Genomic DNA, 20978 nt, shown 5'->3' with positions numbered 1-20978 from the left:
ATGATAGATAATCTTGAGCTAATTGATGTAACAGTGTGTCACAAAACGAAGTCCAAAAGAGCTGTGTGGAAATGTCTTGACAATGAAGAGTTAGCAGTTTATTACTGCTCACAGGTAAGCAAATCATTCATGATTGTTGGTTATGAAATTGCTAGATATATGATGTTACTGAAGAGGCATAACCCAAATGTCACCTCTTCTTCATTTCCCCTATCCCATTCCCCATCTCCTAATAAAACATCTCCCTGCTAGAATTATTTCTTCCTCTACTTTAATGATAAATCTAAGCCATCACTTGTGAGTTCCTTCATTCCTAAGGTTCTGAAAAGAAATGAAGTTTCTTCACTTCTAACGTTCGCATTTCTAAGGTTTACTGAAAAGGATTCCATTCCATCCAGCTGCTTCTCTGAGTCCTTATAAGATCATATTAATCTTTCCCTCTTTATTAGGGTCTTCCAGTCTAGCTACTGGATTGACCAAAAGGTTCCTTTGGGTTACATCTTATGGAAAAAACCCAAAGGAACCTTTTGGCCAATCCAATACAAATATGCACAGATGCCCCCCACCCTGAATCACTTTACCTTAGTGCCCTTTTAGCTGACATCATTATTTCTAAACTTTCTCACTCAACAATTCTGGCAGGCAATACATCAGCTGGTATGTCCTCTGTTTTGTTATTAAGGCATTTCTCCACAGCCCCTTTCAGCATCATCTATCACCCTTTCCACTGTTATCCCAGTTCCTTCAAGTTTATCTAACCAAAAATAAATTGAAATACCAACTGCAATTACTTTAATTTCTATTTGGCATAGGTGATCATCCAGCTCTTGAAATGCTCTCCTCCCCATCTTCATCTTTCAAGACACCAGAACACCCTTGTTTTCTCCTAGTTTTCCAAGCACACCCTTCAGACTCTCACCTGGATTTCTCCCTCTTCCTCCTCTTTCACCCTACATACATTCTTGACTCTCATCTCTTTAATAGATATTTTATTTTCACAAGTTTAACCATCATTCTTGTATGGAACAGTCTCATATGTAAGTCTTGATCTCTCTACCAAGTTCTGCTTCTGACTTCTATCTGCCTGTGGGATGCTTCCACTTATGAAGTGAAGTGAAGTGAAAGTCACTCAGTTATGTCCAACTCTTTGTGACCCCATGGGCTATACAGTCCATGGAATTCTCCAGGCCAGAATACTGGAGTAGGTAGCCTTTTCCTTCTCCAGGGGATCTTCGCAACCCAGGGATCAAACCGAGGTCTCCCACCTTGCTGGCGGATTCTTTACCAGCTGAGCCACAAGGGAAGCCCAAGAATACTGGAGTGGGTAGCCTATCCCTTCTCCAGCAGATCTTGCGACCCAGGAATTGAACAGGGGTCTCTTGCATTGCAGGGGGATTCTTTATCAACTGATCTATCTACTTATGGATACCACCAACACCTGGGATGGCATCGCTATAAGCTACTTTTCATTATTTCTTTTCCAAAGACACCTTTGTGTCTATGTCTTACATTTCCCTTCCAGAAGAACCACAATAGAATCATGACCAAGAGACAAAGATCTCTGCCACTTTTTTTTTTTGAAGACTTTCAAAAATTATTTTTAATTTAAAAAATGAAATGACTTCTCAGAGAACTAGAGAATTTCAAGCTCTATAACTCTGTGGCTTCAGGGAGAAAGTGAGTGAAGTCGCTCAGTCGTGTCTGACTCTTTGTGATCCCATGGACTGTAGCCTACCAGGCTCCTCCCTCCATGGGATTCTCCAGGCAAGAATACTGGAGTGGGTTGCCATTTCCTTCTCCAAGATCTCTGCCACTTTTAAAGGCTTCCATGAGACTCCCCTGATGGGCCAGCAGTTAAGACTCTGTTTCCACTGCAGGGGGCATGGATTTGTTCCCTGGTTAGGGAACCAAGATCCCATGTGCCACATGGCATGGCCCCCCAAAAAAGAAATTAAAGACTTTCAAAAATGATAATTTTCTAAGTTTCTCTGGTAAACAAACTTTATAAAACAGGCTACAGAAATCTGAAGAAAATTGATGATCCTTTTACATCTCAAGGTAGATAGAGTTCTATATTTTAAGGCTATAGATCAAAAATGGCTCATTTTACAAAGAAAATCCCTTCTAAGGAAGCACATAAAGAGGTTTAGATAGATTCTTTAAAAGACAAGACAGGCTTAAGAGTACTTATCTCAGAGGGATCATTTATGTAAGATATAAGGCAAAAAGAGATCTCAGAAAAATAAGATGCTGTATGAATGCAAAGACTGTTTCATTCTAATTATATTAATTTAATCCATTTACTCCATGGGGATCATGCCCTAAAGATTTCAAAAGATTTAGTCATCTTTCTGCGTTACAGATTTGCTTTAAATCTTCATCTCTTCAGCTATGTACCTTTTCGTCTAGAGGTACAAAATGTTTCCATTAGAAGAAATATTTGACCAACCCTTTAAACTCTCAACAAAATAACTTCTATTCTGGATTGCTAGTTTGTCTTTGAATAATAAATCTTCCTGCAGTTAAAAATGGATAATTAAGATCTGTTTCAGACACTTGAATTTAGAGAAAGGAAGCTCAGTAATTAAAATGAGAATGACAAAAATGAAAATGAAAACTGATCAGGAGTGAATAGCAATTTTCCATTTCCGCTTAAAGAAATCTCTCAGGCACTAAGTTTTATTCATGTTGCCCCAGAGGCTACGCGAATTATTTATCTGCTTTCCAAATAGTCTCAGATTTTGAGTAAAGGAAATGTAAGCTATGTTATTTTGGTTCTATAAGATAAATAGGAATGAAAGGCAATTCTAAAGTTTATGTCGCAGTGGAGGATGAGAGAGGGAAATGAGAGCAAAGACATGTTGACTAGGAGTAACTGGCCAACCCCCTCTGCCCTGTCCCTCCCCACAACGGCATCTTTCTGGGAGAATCCCAACCAGACAAGGTCACAAACCAGTTTTAAGGGTGCTGTGTCTTCAAAGCCCATCTGCCTTTCAACAGCCTCCAGCTGGCAAAGAACTGCAGGTCATAAGGGGCTGCTGTAGGTCTCCAGGACAGACTGTTCTACCTGAGGACCAATGACCTCACTAACCTTAAACAAGGATGCCTTTCATCCACTCTAGGGCACAGCAGTCAAGTATGTTCAACATCATTGTGGCTTTCAGGTCAGCCCTAACAACAGGAAAGAAGAACCAAACTCCTGGGAGAGAACCCCAAAACATCTGAACCACCCTCTCCAAGAAAATCAAAATCTCACAGAAACTATCAGGAGAGAACCACAAGAGGAAAATAAAGCTCATTTCTCTTTTTAAGACTAATAACACTGACATTTCCAATGATAAGCCACAGCATTCACACCAAACTAAGGTGATTAATTATCTCACTTGTCACCTTTATAAAAGTTTAAGTTCTCCTTGAGATGACTGGAGAACAGCTTAGCACAAATCAAACAAACTAAAACAAAACCAGTGATTGCTCATTATCAGTTGAAGGAGTTTAATTTTTAACATAACCTCTATTCCTCAAATTCTGTTTAATGAAGAAACTAAAGTATTAAAGACCTCAATCCACACAGGTAAGGCTTCAGACCTTACAAAAGATCTAAAGATAATAAAAAAAAAACCCTATTATTACAGGTTCCACGTGGGACAGTGGGGGAGTCTCATGCTGCTGCTGTGGGCCCTAGGTGGGCTGGCTCTAAATAGCATTCAGTTACATGTCTGTGCATGTGTTCAATCTGTCTGCTTACCTCGAATACTCTTTGTTAGCTGCTATATTTATATCAGGGCTTTCCATGTGGCACCAGTGGTAAAGAACCCACCAGCCAATGCAGAAGACATAGAGATGTGGTTTCAATCCCTGGTTAGGGAAGATCCCCTGGAGGAGGGCATGACAACCCACTCCATATTCTTGACTGGAGAATCTCATGGACAGAGGAGCTTGGCAGGCTACAGTCCATAGAGTCACAAAGATCAGACATGACTGACTGACTTAGCTCACTCATACATATTTATATTTAATTGTTTTCAGATAGTGTTGAGTGGTGTACAGAGCTATAGCTGTCTTTCCAAATGACTTTTGTATAATAGAAAGATTGTGTCCAAAGCATTGGATAGTTTGTTCCACTCTTTTTCACCATGCATGAACAAACTCAATTGAATTAATATACTTGAAGTTTCTCATACATATTTTTAACATCTGAGCATTATAAATTACTGACCGGAATAGTGTGACAAAGCATAAGGCACAATTCTTGATGTCACAGAGGGCAGGAAGGTGAGCCCAAGTTTCTGCGAGTCAGCACCAGCTGGGACCCTGGCAAGGTGACACATGGTTCTGAATGGTAGCTGCACCACTCCAGGCAACTAGAGGCTGCAGGTCCTGAGAGTTGCACTGATCTTCATGGAAGCATGAGCCTTGCTGGAAGTATGTACAGACCTGGGGCACCTCCTTGTTGTGAGCAAAGTGGCAGCTTGGACCCCCAGGGAGAAGCACCTTGGGGAAGTTCCTGCATAGCCACTGGGAGTGGGGACAGCTCCCCCACCATGGCCACTGACACCCAGCCCTATGAGGTCCATCACAGCTGCTGCCCCAGTTGGGAATCCCGATTTATTTTCTAATCTGACACTCCCTTTTTAACTGGTAAGTTTGGTCCAAATGGAAATGCAAATTTTTATTGCAGTAAACTTCAAAATATTTCTATTGCCCTATTTTGTGTCTTCTATTTGTCCTGCTATTTTGATGCTTTTTCTCTAACTTTTTGCCTTTTGATTGATTCCATTTTTAAAATGTATCTAATTTCCTCCTGAAATTTTGAAAGCTATCCACTACATTTTTATTGTGAAAAGAAAGTGAAAGTGAAAGTGGCTTAGTTGTGTCCGACTCTTTGCGACCCCGTGGACTGTAGCCCACCAGGCTCCTCCGTCCATGGGATTCTCCAGGCAAGAATACTGGAGTGGGTTGCCATTTCTTTCTCCAGGGGATCTTCCCAACCCAGGGATCAAACCCAGGTCTCCCACATTACAGGCAGATGCTTTAACCTCTGAGACACCAGGTAAGATACAATTTTTAAAGTTCATCTTTATATGTAACCTTAAAGTTAATATTTTCACCTTTGTTTAACAAACAAAAGATCTTAGGAAGATTTATGTAAAACCACTTGTTTGCCAGATATTCTTACCCCATTTACATTTTGATCTTATTTTTTTTTTTACCTGCAAAATTAAATATTTTTGTCATGGACTTAACATTTTAGACTTATCCATATGTTAATCTTTGCTCATTATTCCTTCCTGCATCTCAGACACACCTTTAGTTTATTTTTTCATCTTCCTAAAGTAAGTTCTTTTTGAAGCGCTAATGAGGATCTGTTGGTAATAAACCCTGCAAATTTGTTTGTTGAAAATGTCTTTATTTTGATCTCATTCTTGAATGCAATTTTAACTAGACATATATTACCAGATGGATAATTCTTTTTTCTTTTCTTTCAGCATTTTGAAAATATTGTTCTCCATATTAGGGCCTCGGTTATTGATGTTGTTGAGGTTGTTGATGTTGAAAAAAAATCAGCTCTCTCACTAATCAGTAGAGCCACCTAAAGGGTGGTCTAGGGAGCTTGTTGGAAATGTAGTTCTCAGCCCCTACCCTAGACCAAGTGAATCAGAATGATCAAGACCCTCCAGAATATATTAAGTAAAATCTCTTAGAAAATGTTCAAGACAATTTATATTATTAATACTTAGATTTTTTTTATTGTAATGTGTTTCTTTGACAAAAAAGATCCCCATGTTATCATATTTTTTGTTAATATGCAATAATTTATTTTTAATTCTCAGTGAAGAAACAGCCAAGCTGACAAAAAATCCAAGATCTTTGACTTTAAAATTAATAGTTGTATTCACAGACTCCACAAAAAATCTCTTTCATGAAATTTCATCAAGTTTGGTAATTTAGTCATCTTCATAGGAAAGAATGTCAGCAGTTTGGGAATACTGGAACAACAGCCTCGTCTGATCCCCTTTGTGCTTCCCCCACTGGCAGACAGGAGGACAGAGAGTCTGAGCAGAAATAAAACCAGACATAGAACCTAATGGGAGAGGAGACATATTTTTGTTTAAAATGCTGATGGATGAATGGGAAACTTAAGACTTGGGTGTTTTAAAAGCTGGTGCTTTTTTTTTTTTTTTTTTTTTTCAGTGGGTTTTGTCATACATTGATATGAATCAGCCATAGAGTTACACGAATTCCCCATCCCGGTCTCCCATCCCACCTCCCTCTCCACCCGATTCCTCTGGATCTTCCCAGCCCAACAGGCCCGAGCACTTGACTCATGCCTCCCACCTGGGCTGGTGGTCTGTTTCACCACAGATAATATACATGCTGTTCTTTCGAAACATCCCACCCTCCCCTTCTCCCACAGAGTTCAAAATTCTGTTCTGTACTTCTGCGTCTCTTCTTCTGCCCTGCATATAGGGCCATCGTTACCATCTTTCTAAATTCCGTATATATGTGTTAGTATACTGTAATGTTCTTTATCTTTCTGGCTCACCTCACTCTGTATAATGGGTTCCAGTTTCATCCATCTCATTAGAACTGATTCAAATGAATTCTTTTTAACAGCTGAGTAATATTCCATGGTGTATATATACCACAGCTTCCTTATCCATTCATCTGCTGATGGGCATCTAGGTTGCTTCCATGTCCTGGCTATTATAAACAGTGCTGCGATGAACATTGGGGTGCACGTGTCTCTTTCAGATCTGGATTCCTCAGTGTGTATGCCCAGCAGTGGTATTGCTGGGTCATATGGCAGTTCTATTTCCAGTTTTTTAAGAAATCTCCACACTGTTCTCCATAATGGCTGTACTAGTTTGCATTCCCACCAACAGTGTAAGAGGGTTCCCTTTTCTCCACACCCTCTCCAGCATTTATTGCTTGTAGACTTTTGGATAGCAGCCATCCTGACTGGCGTGTAATGGTACCTCATTGTGGTTTTGATTTGCATTTCTCTGATAATGAGTGATGTGGAGCATCTTTTCATGTGTTTGTTAGCCATCTGTATGTCTTCTTTGGAGAAATGTCTGTTTAGTTCTTTGGCCCATTTTTTGATTGGGTCATTTATTTTTCTGGAATTGAGCTTCAGGAGTTGCTTGTATATTTTTGAGATTAATCCTTTGTCTGTTTCTTCATTTGCTATTATTTTCTCCCAATCTGAGGGCTGTCTTTTCACCTTACTTATAGTTTCCTTTGTTGTGCAAAAGCTTTTAAGTTTCATTAGGTCCCATTTGTTTATTTTTAAAGCTGGTGCTTTTAAGACTAATCATCTGTAATGACAATATGTCTGTGTGCTATGTAAATAGGAACCCGGAATGAGACACATCTGTCATGATGAAATGTGACATAGGAGAGAAGATAAACTCTGCTTCTAATTAATAAAATGTCCGATCGAGATGGTTATACTGGGACTGGGATGGCAGTAGGATCAGATTGTTGCAGGAATTTTTTATGGATGAGTTATGCAGATTCAACCTGACTAATTCATGAAAGCTCAGCAGAGGCCGTGAAAACCCATCCATCAGCCATCACTATTATCTGCAGAGGGGCTCAGTAACTTCAGGGAGCTGAGGCCTAGACATTGATATTATTGCATTGGTTTATTTACATCAAGTAGCTCCTCCAAAAGAAAGTCCTTTTTTCTCACTGTCTTCATCTAGGAACCCTTACAAAACAGGCTGAAACATTGTGACCTGAGCCTTCCCCCGCCTCACTCACCTCTCTCTCCTGTAACTTCCATCTCTCCCTTTCGGCTGGCTCCCTCCCACGAGCCTAAATCTGTGCACATGTATCTCCCATCTCAAAACAAACAAACAAACAAAAAAGGATTAGCCAAAAACAAAACAAAGGAAGTCCACTTTGAATTCTGCCTATCCACTTGGAAATAAGTTTCTCACTCTGTCCCTCCACTCTCAGCTCACTGAAAGCATTGTACATTTCCACATCCTCCCTTCCACATTCCCCTTTCATTCTCAGACCCACTGCAGTCTGGCTTCTGTCTGGAATCAGCTGGGATCCTCCTCTTGCCAAGATCACCAACAGCAACAGGGTGGCAATGTCTCAGTCCTTACCTGGCTGACTTTCTCCATGGCACCCAGCTCCATTGAAGACTCACTGCCTCTCTCTTCTTTAGTTCCTTGCCCTCAAGGACCCTACTTCTCTTGCTGCATCTCACTTTCACTCTCTGTTCCACCCACTGTTCCTCTTCATCAATCCTCCCTTTAAACACTGGTGAGCCCCAGATTCCATTACAAGGCCCTTTCTCTTCACATCCACAGCCTCCCTGTTAAGGCTGAGAATTCCAAAATCTGTTAGGCACTATTCAAACTTCTCATCCATACTCACAAAGATGTTCTATAGACACCTCAAACTCAATGTGACCAGAAAGGCTTCATTTATTTACTGACCATGCATGTGGGATCTTAAGGAGATTCCCTGGTGACTCAGATGATAAAGAATCCACCTGCAATGCAGGAAACGTGGGTTCAATCCCTGGGTGGGAAAGATCCCCAGGAGAAGGGAATGGCAACCTACTCCAGTATTCTTGTCTGGATAACCCCATGAACGGAAGAGCCTGGGGGGCTATAGTCCATGGGGTTGCAAAGAGTCAGACACAACTGAGAGGCTAAGCACTTAGCACTAGCGGGATCTTTGTACCCTGATCTGGGATTGAAAGTGGTTCCTCGGCAGTGAGAGGGCAGAGTCCTAACCACTGAATTGTCAGGGAATTCCCAGAAAGGTTTTATTAAAAAAAAAAAAAAAACAAACGTCTTCCCAGTTACTCTAAACAGTAGCCACAAGATCAGGTACTCTACCATCTAAAAGCAACCAGACTAACAAAATGATAGACAGGCTAGTGAAGGCTCAGCGATGGGTCCAATATCTTGTGGGGTTTGGTTGCTGTTTTCTAGGAAGTAATGTACTGGCTAAGTCAACAGCTGGTATATAGTATTATGCTTCCAACACTAAGAATACATGGATCCAAGAACCAAGTAAGTAGAAGCGGCCCCCTCATCATCTACACAGGAGTCCATTTAAAGTATATGTACTCTTATCCACCATGGAATATTACTCAGTCATTAGAAAGAATTCATTTGAATCAGTTCTAATGAGATGGATGAAACTGGAGCCCATTATACAGAGTGAAGTAAGCCAGAAAGATAAAGACCATTACAGTATACTAACACATATATATGGAATTTAGAAAGATGGTAACGATAACCCTATACGCAAAACAGAAAAAGAGACACAGATATACAGAACAGACTTTTGGACTCTGTGGGAGAAGGCGAGGGTGGGATGTTTCAAGAGAACAGCATCGAAACATGTATATTATCTGGGGTGAAACAGATCACCAGCCCAGGTTGGATGCATGAGACAAGTGCTCGGGCCTGGTGCACTGGGAAGACCCAGAGGCAGCGGGTAGAGAGGGAGGTGGGAGGGGGGATTGGGATGGGGAATACATGTAAATCCATGGCTGATTCAAGTCAATGTATGACAAAAACCACTACAATATTGTAAAGTAATTAGCCTCCAACTAATAAAAATAAATGAAAATTAAAAAAAAAAAGTATATGTACTCTTATTTCCTGCCATCTAAGGTCCTGTCCAATTAGAAGTCCTAGTTCCCTCGGAAGGAACACCTCTGCCTGTGTTTATGATAAGTTTCACTGAACGTAAAACTTATGACACTCTGACCACTTGGGGCTTTCGTGCCAACAGTTCAACAGTTAAGGAAATGAGTTACCGTCTGACTGAGGTAATTAAGGAGATAGAGTTGACCCTCCACAAAAGGGGATAATAGGGAACAATATCTGAAACAGGTGATTCACTAGGTCTCTCTCAGCACTGCCACGCCCATTGATAAAAGTTAATGGAAAATATAACATCTGTGATCCAAAAACTACAGGGCCAGTAAATGGTCAGCCCACTAGAAGTCCTGGGTCACTTCAGCAAGAGAGCAACTTAGACAAGCCAACAGTTGGCCGAGGGTAGGGAAATACAGAATGTGTGGTAACGGAGACAGATGATGTTGGTTAGAGCCTTAGGACCAGCCCCAGTACAAAAAGTGTAGCTTATTCCACCAACCCGCTTGCCTTAAGTGTTTCTGGAAATCACAACTAGTCACCACCTTGAAGCCAGCTCTGGGACTGAGTGACCGACTTGGGGAAGCAGGAAGGACAGCAGTGGAAGCCCTGTAGTGGATTAAGGAGCCACACGCAATGGACGATCACAAGCAGCTCTGAGGAGCTCACAAGGTCACCTATAACGGGCAGAGCCTCAGCCTGCCTCATTCTCTCAGTCTCACCTGTCAACCGGCCCTGGGCCGTTTGTTCTGCCGCAATGACCAGTTCCATGTGGGCCCATGCAGTCCTGCTGTTGAGGCTGACCCCTGAAGTCTCTGGCCCCTCTTTCTATTCCTAGACCCAGATGAGGCACTACACTACGAAGCATGGAGTCTGGCTCTCTGGAAGGTTCCTGGTGACGCAAGCCAGAAGGGCAGGGAGTTAACACTCTGTGGGTGAACTCTGTTCAGTGAGAGACAAGAGAAGGGAGGGTGCCAGCAGGTGAATTCCCTCCCCATACACTCTGATGTAAGACTTTGAACGTGGCTTTTTGGGTCAGCCTATTTGAGGGTGGTTCATGTGGCTGAGAAACTGGCTGTCTCTTCATGAAGCAACAGTCAGCATCATAATGTCAGACCTTGTGCGACCTCCCATCCACCTGTGACTCATTTCACTTTCTCTCTCCTCACTCCCTGAGATTACCCTTCCCAGGACCGCAGCAGCATTTAATCCTGGCCTCGGGTTCTGTATGGAAAAGAACCTGGACTAAGTCTCATTGTACAGCTTTACTCTACCTAAAGAAAACCTCAGGTCCGGCTCCTGCTGACACCTTCAGTCTCATTACCTGATGTTCCCCTACTCTCATCCCTTGGTGAACCAGGCAGAATAACTCAGAATAACTGACAGGTTTCACAGCATCATCTGACTGCATCTGCTCTTTCCTCTGCCTCAACAGTGCTCCCCTAGCCACTCCCTCCGTGAACTTCCAATCATGCCATGAGTCAAGTCAGATAACAGTCCAGTACTCCACATAACATCATTAAAATGAAAGAGAATATTTAGAAGCCTCTTTTACTTAATGTTGAAAGACAAATAAACACATATGATTGGATAAACACTTCTCCTATCATGGTAAAAATACTTGAAAAACGAGGACACAAATGTGGAGAGAACCCAAAACACATTCATTTATCAGCAAATACCACTAAAAGATTCTCAACAAACATTGTTGAAAATGTAAAGAAATAAAAAAATTAAACTGTACACTACAGGAGGTTTTCTGTATAGAGAGAAAACAGTAAAGATATTCCTGACATGTCAAGGTATGAGACTTCTAGTCTGGTTCAAAAAAAATACACAAATAACTCATTTTCTTATGAACAACTAAAGAAAAACATGTACTAAAGAAGATATACTCTCACAGTAATTTCTTTAATAAAAACAATGATTTATGGAAAAATATGCTTAATGGGATAGCTACTTTAATGGAATAAAAAATATTCTGGAATAAAAAATATTCTGGGATAAAGTCACAGAGACATTTCCACATATGAAATCCTGCACTGCTTCATTCATAGTCAAGATGTTACAGCAAAGAAGCTGAAGCCAGAAGTGTGTCAAGTGCTAGAGATGTCAAAAATGTGGCTACTTTCTATGAAGACAAGACCTCTAAAGTAGAGTAGCCTCACAGGACTTTGCAGTGATGTGGGGAATACCCACGGGCATCTTTTAAATGACACAGTTTTAGGGAGCTATTTGTGGCAAAAGACATAAAAGACCTGTTGACTATAAAGATGTTATATTATACATCTCTATTATACAAAACACCATGCTATAGATCTGCCGTCTTTCTCTGGGATGATGAATGGCTCTCAGGATATATGCTATTTGGAAGATATTTTCAAAGACATGAATACGCTTAATCACTCCCTTCAAGGCAGAGTTGCCATTTTGATAATTTCTATTTCAGTGATGAGTGAGAAAATAACTGGTTCTTGAAAGACACATATTCTGCAGAGGATATTTTGAAAAATGATGTTTGAAATGATTTCACATCATTCATTACATGGTGAGACAACTGAAAACAATATGTGCTGCCTATAACAATTCTCTTATGTGCTCACTTTTAAAAAGTTGAAATAATTATTTCAAACCTAATTTTAAAATTATCCACATGTGAGATTTAAGTGAACCTACATCTGTTTATAAAAATACAAAATTCAGAAACTTTTGATGACTTTGAACAAATAGATTTAAGGGACTAGATCTGATAGACAGAGTGCCTGATGAATTATGGACAGAGGTTCGTGACATTGTACAGGAGAGAGGAATCAAGACCATCCCCAAGAAAAAGAAAAGCAAAAAAGCAAAATGGCTGTCTGAGGAGGACTTACAAATAGCTGTGAAAAGAAGGGAAGTGAAAAGCAAAGGATAAAAGGAAAGATAAACCCATTTGAATGCAGAGTTCCAAAGAACAGCAAGAAGAGATAAGAAAGCCTTCCTCATCGATCAATGCAAGAAATAGAGGAAAACAATAGAATAGGAAAGACTAGAGATCTCTTTAAGAAAATTAGAGATACCAAGGGAACATTTCATGCAAAGATGGGCTCAATAAAGGACAGAAATGGTATGAACCTAACAGAAGTAGAAGATATTAAGAAGAGGTGGTAAGAATACACAGAAGAACTGTACAAAAAAGATCTTCACGACCCAGATAATCATGATGGTGTGATCACTCACACTCACCTAGAGCCAGACATCCTGGAATGTGAAGTCAAATGGGCCTTAGGAAGCATCACTACAAACAAAGCTAGTGGATGTGATGGAATTCCAGTTGAGCTATTTCAAATCCTGAAAGATGATGCTGTGAAAGTGCTGCACTCAAAATGCCAGCAAATGTGGAAAATTCAGCAGTGGCCACAGGACTGGAAAAGGTCCGTTTTCATCACAATCCCAAAGAAAGGCAATGCCAAAGAATGCTCAAACTACCGTACAGTTGCACTCATCTCACATGCTAGCAAAGTGATGCTTAAAATTCCCCAAGCCAGGCTTCAGCAATACGTGAACCGTGAACTTCCAGATGTTCAAGCTGGTTTTAGAAAAGGCAGAGCAACCAGAGATTAAATTGCCAACATTCGCTGGATCATCAAAAAAGCAAGAGAGCTCCAGAAAAACATCTATTTCTGCTTTATTGACTATGCCAAAGCCTTTGACTGTGTGGATCACAATAAACTGTGGAAAATTCTGAAAGAGATGGGCATACCAGACCACCTGACCTGTCTCCTGAGAAACCTGTATGCAGGTCAAGAAGCAACAGGTAGAACTGGACATGCACCAACAGACTGGTTCCAAATAGGAAAAGGAGTATGTCAAGGCTGTATCATTGTCACCCTGCTTATTTAACTTCTATGCAGAGTACATCATGAGAAACGCTGGGCTGGAGGAAGCACAAGCTGGAATCAAGATTGCCGGGAGAAATATCAATGACCTCAGATATGCAGATGACACCACCCTTATGGCAGAAAGTGAAGAAGAACTAAAGAGCCTCTTGATGAAAGTGAAAGAAGAGAGTGAAAAAGTTGGCTTAAAGCTCAACATTCAGAAAACTAAGATCATGGCATCCGGTCCCATCACTTTATGGGAAATAGATGGGGAAACAGTGGAAACAGTGGCTGACTTTATTTTTGGGGGCTTCAAAATCACTGTAGATGGTGATTGCAGCCATTAAATTAAAAGACTCTTACTCCTTGGAAGGAAAGTTATGACCAACCTAGACAGCATATTAAAAAGCAGAGACATTACTTTGCCAACAAAGGTCCATGTAGTCAAGGCTATAGTTTTTCCAGTGGTCATGTATGGATGTGAGAGTTGGACTATAAAGAAAGCTGAGCGCCGAAGAATGGATGCTTTTGAACTGTGGTGTTGGAGAAGACTCTTGAGAGTCCCTTGGACTGCAAGGAGATCCAACCAGTCCATCATAAAAAAGATCAGTCCTAGGTGTTCATTGGAAGGACTGATGGTGAAGCTGAAACTCCAATACTTTGGCCACCTGATGCGAAGAGCTGACTCATTGGAAAAGACCCTGATGCTGGGAAAGATTGAGGGCAGGAGGAGAAGGAGACAACAGAGGATGAGATGGTTGGATGGCATCACCGACTCAATGGACTTGGGTTTGGATGGACTCCGGGAGTTGGTGATGGACAGGGAGGCCTGGCATGCTGCATTTCATGGGGTTGTAAAGAGTCGCACATGACTGAGCGACTGAACTGAACTGAACTGAACAAAACCCTGACTAATATCAGGGAAGATGGACACCTGGTGGGTGAAAACCAGCATAACAACCTAGAAGGCACAACCAACAGTCAACGTCTCTAATTTGGATATATATATCTTTGTAAGGTAACTTTTTCACTAGGACCAGCATTAGAAGCAAGTGGAAAGAAAATGAATTTAGAACCAGAAGTTAAAACCATGTTTTTCAAAAACAATGTAGCATATCCAATCACAGGAATATGCAGTGAAAATCATCTAATGTAATTGCTTATTTCATCTTTGTCTCATCCTTTCAAAATTTCAATTTTTTTCCTGTTTGGTACATAAGTCATGTATATAATGAATAAATATACATGACCATTAGACAACAATTTCTCGGATGTGACACCAAAAGCACAGGCAACAAAAGGAAAAAAAGAAATAAACTGGACTTCACCAAATAACAAACCTTTGTGCATCAAAAGACAACATCAAGGGGGTGACCTAGTGGGTCAGTGGTTAGGACTTAGTGCTTTAACTATCATGGGTCTGGGTTCAATTACTGGTTAGGGAACTAAAATTTCCCAGGGTAGGCAGCACAGCAAAAAAAAAAAAAAAAGACTATATCAAAAGAGTGAAAAGGCAACCTATGGAATGAGAAAGAATATTTGCAAATCATATAAAAGGAATGAGGAGCCAGAATATTTTTTTTAACTCCTGCAAGTCAACAACAACAAAAAACCAAAGAATGCAATTTAAAAATGGGTAAAGTATGTGGATAAATATTTCTCCAAAGAAAACACACAAATGGCCAATAAGCACATGAAAAGATGCTAAGCATCCCTAGTCATTAGGGAAATGTAAATCACAACCACAGTGAGATACCACTTCATATCCATTAAGATGATCATTATTAGGAAAAACAAATAAACAGAAAATAAAAGGTGTTTTTGAGAATATAGAGAAATTGGAACTCTCATACATTGCTGATGGGAATGTAAAATGGTACAACCACTGTGAAAAACAGAATGGAAGTTCCTCAGAAAGTTACATATAGAATTATCATCCTGTTGTTGCTGCTGCTAAGTCGCTTCAGTTGTGTCTGACTCTGTGCGACCCCACAGACGGCAGCCCACCAGGCTCCGCCATCCCTGGGATTCTCCAGGCAAGAACACTGGAGTGGGTTGCCATTTCCTTCTCCGCTTCATGAAAGTGAAAAGTGAAAGTGAAGTTGCTCATATCATATGACCCAGCAATTCCATTCCTAGATATATACCCAAAGAAAACTGAAAACAGAGATTTGAGCAATACCTGTACACCAACATTCATAGCAGCATTATTCACAACAGCTAAAAGGTAGAAATAACCCAAATGTCCATTGATGGATGAATAGATAAATATGATACATACAAACAATGCAACATTATTCAGACTTCAAATAGATATTCTGAGACATGCTACAATATGAATGAACCTTGAGGACATTATGCAAAGTGAAATAAGTCAGACACAAAAGGACAAATACTGTATGATTCCACTTATCTCAGGTACCTAGAGCAGTCAGATTTACACAGACAGAAAGAATGGTGGTTGTCCGGAGCTGAGGTAGGAGAGAAGGGGAAGTTATTGTTTAAGTTCACTTTGGGAAGAGTTGGTTGAACAACAGAAATGCTCTTAAAGTCACTGAACTATACACTTAAAATGATACCTTTTGTGGTATACAAAAATAAAGAAAGAGTCCAGGACCAAAATGTATGTACATCTGAAAGACAGATAGACGTAAGGGTAAACAATGGAGACTACTTCATCCTCAGCACAACACCTGTTCAATTAGTTCTTCTGGAAGGAAGACAGGAGAGAGAAAAGAGGTCTGGCTTGGAAATAAGACATGGAGGCTTATTTCCTGTGTATGTCTCTGAAAGAAACAACTACTGGTCACCCTGGGTGATACCAGTCATATATTCTCCCAGTACATGGAGACTTTTCTCCAGCTATCCTGCCCTTCTCCTCCTTGCCAAACGCTGTCCCCACAGTGTTTGCAACTTCACAGCAGCTGTCAAATTTGCAGATGCTAAGTGGAACTTCTGATAACTGATAAGCACGCAGCAGTGAATGTGGTAGGAGAAATCTGTGTCATCTTTCCCAAGCATGCAAAAGGAGCTACATTCAGATAAAAGACTCCCATGGAACTCATATGTAAAAGAAAAGTCTATCCATGTGCCTAACACTGCATCGCAATGACCATCAAACTCAATGAAGTAAGTCTTCTGAACCAAGACCCAGAGCCTGATTATCATGAAATACCATAAGCAAATTTTACTTGCTCAGTTTTCGTCCCCCAAACTCTATGTTTGGGACTTTCAGTTCAGTTTAGTCGCTCAGTCATGTCTGACTCTTTGTGATCCCATGGACTGCAGCACGCCAGGCTTCCTTGTCCATCACCAACTCCCAGAGTTTACTCAAACTCATGTCCATTGAGTTGGTGATGTCATCCAACCATCTCATCCTCTGTTGATCCCTTCTCCCACCTTCAATCCTTCTCAGCATCAGGGTCTTTTCAACTCAGTCAGCTCTTCGCATCAGGTGGCCAAAGTACTGGAGTTTCAGCTTCAACAGCAGTCCTTCCAATGGATATTCAGGACTGATCTCCTTTAGGATGGACTGGTTGGATCTCCTTGCAGTTCAAGGGACTCTCAAGAGTCTTCTCCAACACCACAGTTCAAAAGCATCCATTCTTCGGCGCTCAGCTTTCTTTATAGTCCAACTCTCACATCCATACATGACTACTGGAAAAACCATAGCTTTGACTAGACAGACCTTTGTTTGCAAAGTAAACAAAGGTTAAAGTCTCTGCTTTTTAACATGTTGTCTAGGTTGGTCATAACTTTTCTTCCAAGGAGCAAGCGTCTTTTAATTTCATGGCTGCAGTCACCATCTGCAGTGATTTTGGAGCCCCCCAAAAATAAAGTTTGTCACTGTTTCCCCATCAATTTGCCATGAAGTGATGAGACCAGATGCCATGATCTTAGTTTTCTGAATGTTGAGTTTTAAGCCAATTTTTTCCACTCTCCTCTTTTACCTTCATCAAGAGGCTCTTTAGTTCTTCTTTACTTTCTGCCATAAGGGTGGTGTCATCTGCATATCTGAGGTTATTGATATTTCTCCCGGCAATCTTGATTCCAGCTTGTGCTTCATCCAGTCCAGCGTTTCTCACGATGTACTCTGCATAGAAGTTAAATAAGCAGGGTGACAATATACAGCCTTGATGTACTCCTTTCCCAATTTGGAACCAGTCTGTTGGTGCATGTCAAGTTCTAACTATTGCTTTTTGACCTGCATACAGATTTCTCAAGAGGCAGGTCAGGGGGTCTGGTATTCCCATCTCTTTAAGAACTTTCCACAGTTTGTTGTGATCCACACAGCCATGGCACTGGAGCGAATGTGAGGAGATACCCCATATCCAAGGGCAGAGAAACCCCAGCAAGACAGTAGGAGAGGCAAAATCACATTTAGAAGCAAACCCCATACCTGCCAGAGACGCTCAGAGGGTTCAAACATACCTTGTGCATACTAGGTCCCAGAGACCCACAGAGACTGAGACAGAACTGTGTCTGGGTGTCTCCTGAGGAGGTCCAGGTCAGCCGTGGGCTGCCGCAGGGGCAGGGGCTCTGGGTGCAGCAGAGCTGGGTGTGGCACAAGCCCTCTTGGAGGAGGTCTCCATTAGCCCCACCACAGAGCTGCCAGAACTTACACAGGACTGGGGAACAGACTCTGGGAGGCACAAACAGAACCTAGTGCGCACCAGGACCAGGAGAAAGGAGCAGTGACCCCACAGGAGACGGACCCAGACTTGCCCGTGAGTGTCCAGGAGTCTCCGGCGGAGGCATGGGTCGGTGGTGGCCTGCTGCAGGGCTGGGGGCACTGAGTGTAGCAGTGTGTGCATGGGACCTTTTGAAGGAAGTCGCCATTATCTTCATTACCTCCATCATAGTTTGGCCTCAGGTCAAATAGCAGGGAGGGAACACATGCCCAACCATCAATAGAAAATTGGATTAAAGATTTACGAGCATGGCCCCGCCCATCAGAAGAAGACCCAGTTTCCCCCTCAGTCAGTCTCTCCCATCAGGAAACTTCCATAAGCCTCTTATCCTTCTCCATCAGAAGGCAGACAGACTGAAAACCACAATCATAGAAAACTAACCAATCTGATCACATGGACCACAGTCTTGTCTAACTCGATGAAACTATGAGCCATGCTGTGTAGGGCCACCCAAGACAGAAGGGTCATGGTGGAGAGTTCTGATAAAATGTGGTCCACTGGAGAAGGGAATGGCAAACCACTTCAGTACACTTGCCTTGAGAGCCCCATGAATAGTTTGGGAACTTACTTTAATGGAAATCTTTGGAATTAAATGTTACTAACAGTGTCATATACAATATGGGGTAATTCTTCTAAAAGAGAGTGATATTTACAACCCTATAATGTTTTCAGCTTAAAGTATCATTCTATGCCTAGGATAAGAGTCAAAGACAACAGTCTCCTTTTCTTAAAGATCATTTAGAAGATAGATAATATTTAGTGTGTGTGATGGTAAATCTACAAAGAAAAAGGCATCAAAAGGCTGCTATTAGAATCTGTGGTATCCCAGTGTTTAAACACTGAAAAGCCAATAAAACATCATTCATCAAAACAGCAAGCTAATCTCCAGATATAGAAGTTAGTAGACTCTTCCTTTTTAAAAAAAGGATATTATGGCAGTACATTCTTATATAAATATTAATGCCTTTTATTTTACAACAACAACAACAACAAAAAACTGATGTCAGCAGCTCTGCTAGCTAGGATACAAAATTTAATTGAACAGGGAGAAAATAAAATGTCCTGGGAATATGTAGTTGAAGAATCCTTGTTTTACCATTATTTTAAAGTTCTCTCACTAGAAAGTAATTCCATAGGGCAGGGATTCTATCATTTTTGCTCATTTCCTTATCCTCAGAACCTTTCAACAATGCCTGGCACATGGTAGGTATTTCATCATTATTGTTAAGTGGATAAATAAAAGAACAAAGTCAGGCATCCATTAACTGCATTTCAAAGGAAAATTGCCAAAATAGGCTGCAAAGTCGATTAGCTGCAGAACTGAAACTCCATCTCACTAGAGGGACACACTTGGACCATGTTAGCAGCAGAGTCTAAACTTAGACTAGTCTCTGCATTCCTCTCCCCTGAAATTGGTGCTAAAGTCACTTAAACTTAACAAGGGCCAAATGCAGCCTGACCCTTTATATTGTGTTATCAAGCTCTTCGGTAGTAACTGCCCAACAGCTGAGACAGGAAATTGGAAAGTGGAGGATGGGGCCCCATATCTCCTCTCCCACTAGGAAGAATGGAAAAGGGAAAACTTCAACAGAAGAGGCAACAGATTCTGAAACAGCAAGGAAGAAGAAGAGGAGGGATACAAGGAGACATTCTTATCTGATCTGGGGATTCACCACTGATTTCACAATTTGTTTCATCCACTCTGAATTAACATTCTACAGGATCCCTTTTAGTAGTAACTTTCCATACCAAAGAACTGAATACAGTCCTAAGTATTTTTTCTGTATCAAATGCATACCATATTAGAGCCTTAAGCACATGCACTGCTATACACCAAGCCAAAAATAATGCTTCATAAAATTAGGATTTGTCTTCCAACCACAGTTTTTTGGGGTAACATTCTAAGGCTTTCTAAAAAGACTAATCAACTTTTACTTTGTTGCAAAAGAATCAGACACAACTGACCACACACACACACACACACATATACAAGTTTTACTTTACTGAACATAAAAAATAAGTTTCCAAAGTTGCTCAAAAACTTGGAAGAGGGGGAAAAAACAATTCTAAAACACAAATAATACTTAGATCCAGAAAAGAGGAAGAATGTGTTTTTAAATGAGTTATGAAAAGTGATGATCCAGTTAGAAAGCTCTGGGAGGTGTACATTGTAGAAAACCTATCTCCGTTCTTCTGCCATCTCTTCAGTTTTTGTAGAGCTAATGTTGAGATTTATCAGCAACAGATGGCATGCTCAGTCACTTAGTTATGTCCAACTCTTTCTGACACCATAGACTGTAACCTGCCAGGCTCCTCTGTCCATGGAATTTTCCAGGCAAGAATACTGGAGTGGGTTGCTATTTCCTTCTGCAGGGGGTCTTTCAGACCCAGGGACAGAACCCGTGTCTCCTGCAGTTCCTGGATGGCAGGCGGATTCTTTATCACTGAGTCATCTGGGATGCAAGATTTGCTAATTCAGTCATGAAAATAAGCACAGAGTTCAGGCATGAGGGAAGAATACAATGGTACTTCTCTTTTCTTTTATATTGCAAGTATTTAGTCTTCACAGTAATCTTTATGGGGGTAGGGAGGGTTGTTAGTGAAAATGAGAACTGTTCCCAAGGAAACAAGGGCCTTGCAGCCTATTCGATACAAGATGGGGGTGCCCTCCTCCCAACATACACTCAACAAGTGCATTTTGTTATTTTCCTCACCAGGGGTATTTGGTTCGGATTCTGTTTCTATACAGCAGAGGCTGTGGTGCTGGCTGATCCTTCTCAAAGTCTATC

The sequence above is a fragment of the Muntiacus reevesi genome, chromosome 11, assembly GCF_963930625.1.
Source record: "Muntiacus reevesi chromosome 11, mMunRee1.1, whole genome shotgun sequence".
NCBI lineage: Eukaryota > Metazoa > Chordata > Mammalia > Artiodactyla > Cervidae > Muntiacus > Muntiacus reevesi.
The sequence above is the reverse complement of the archived record's forward strand: the minus strand, read 5'-3'. Positions refer to the sequence as shown.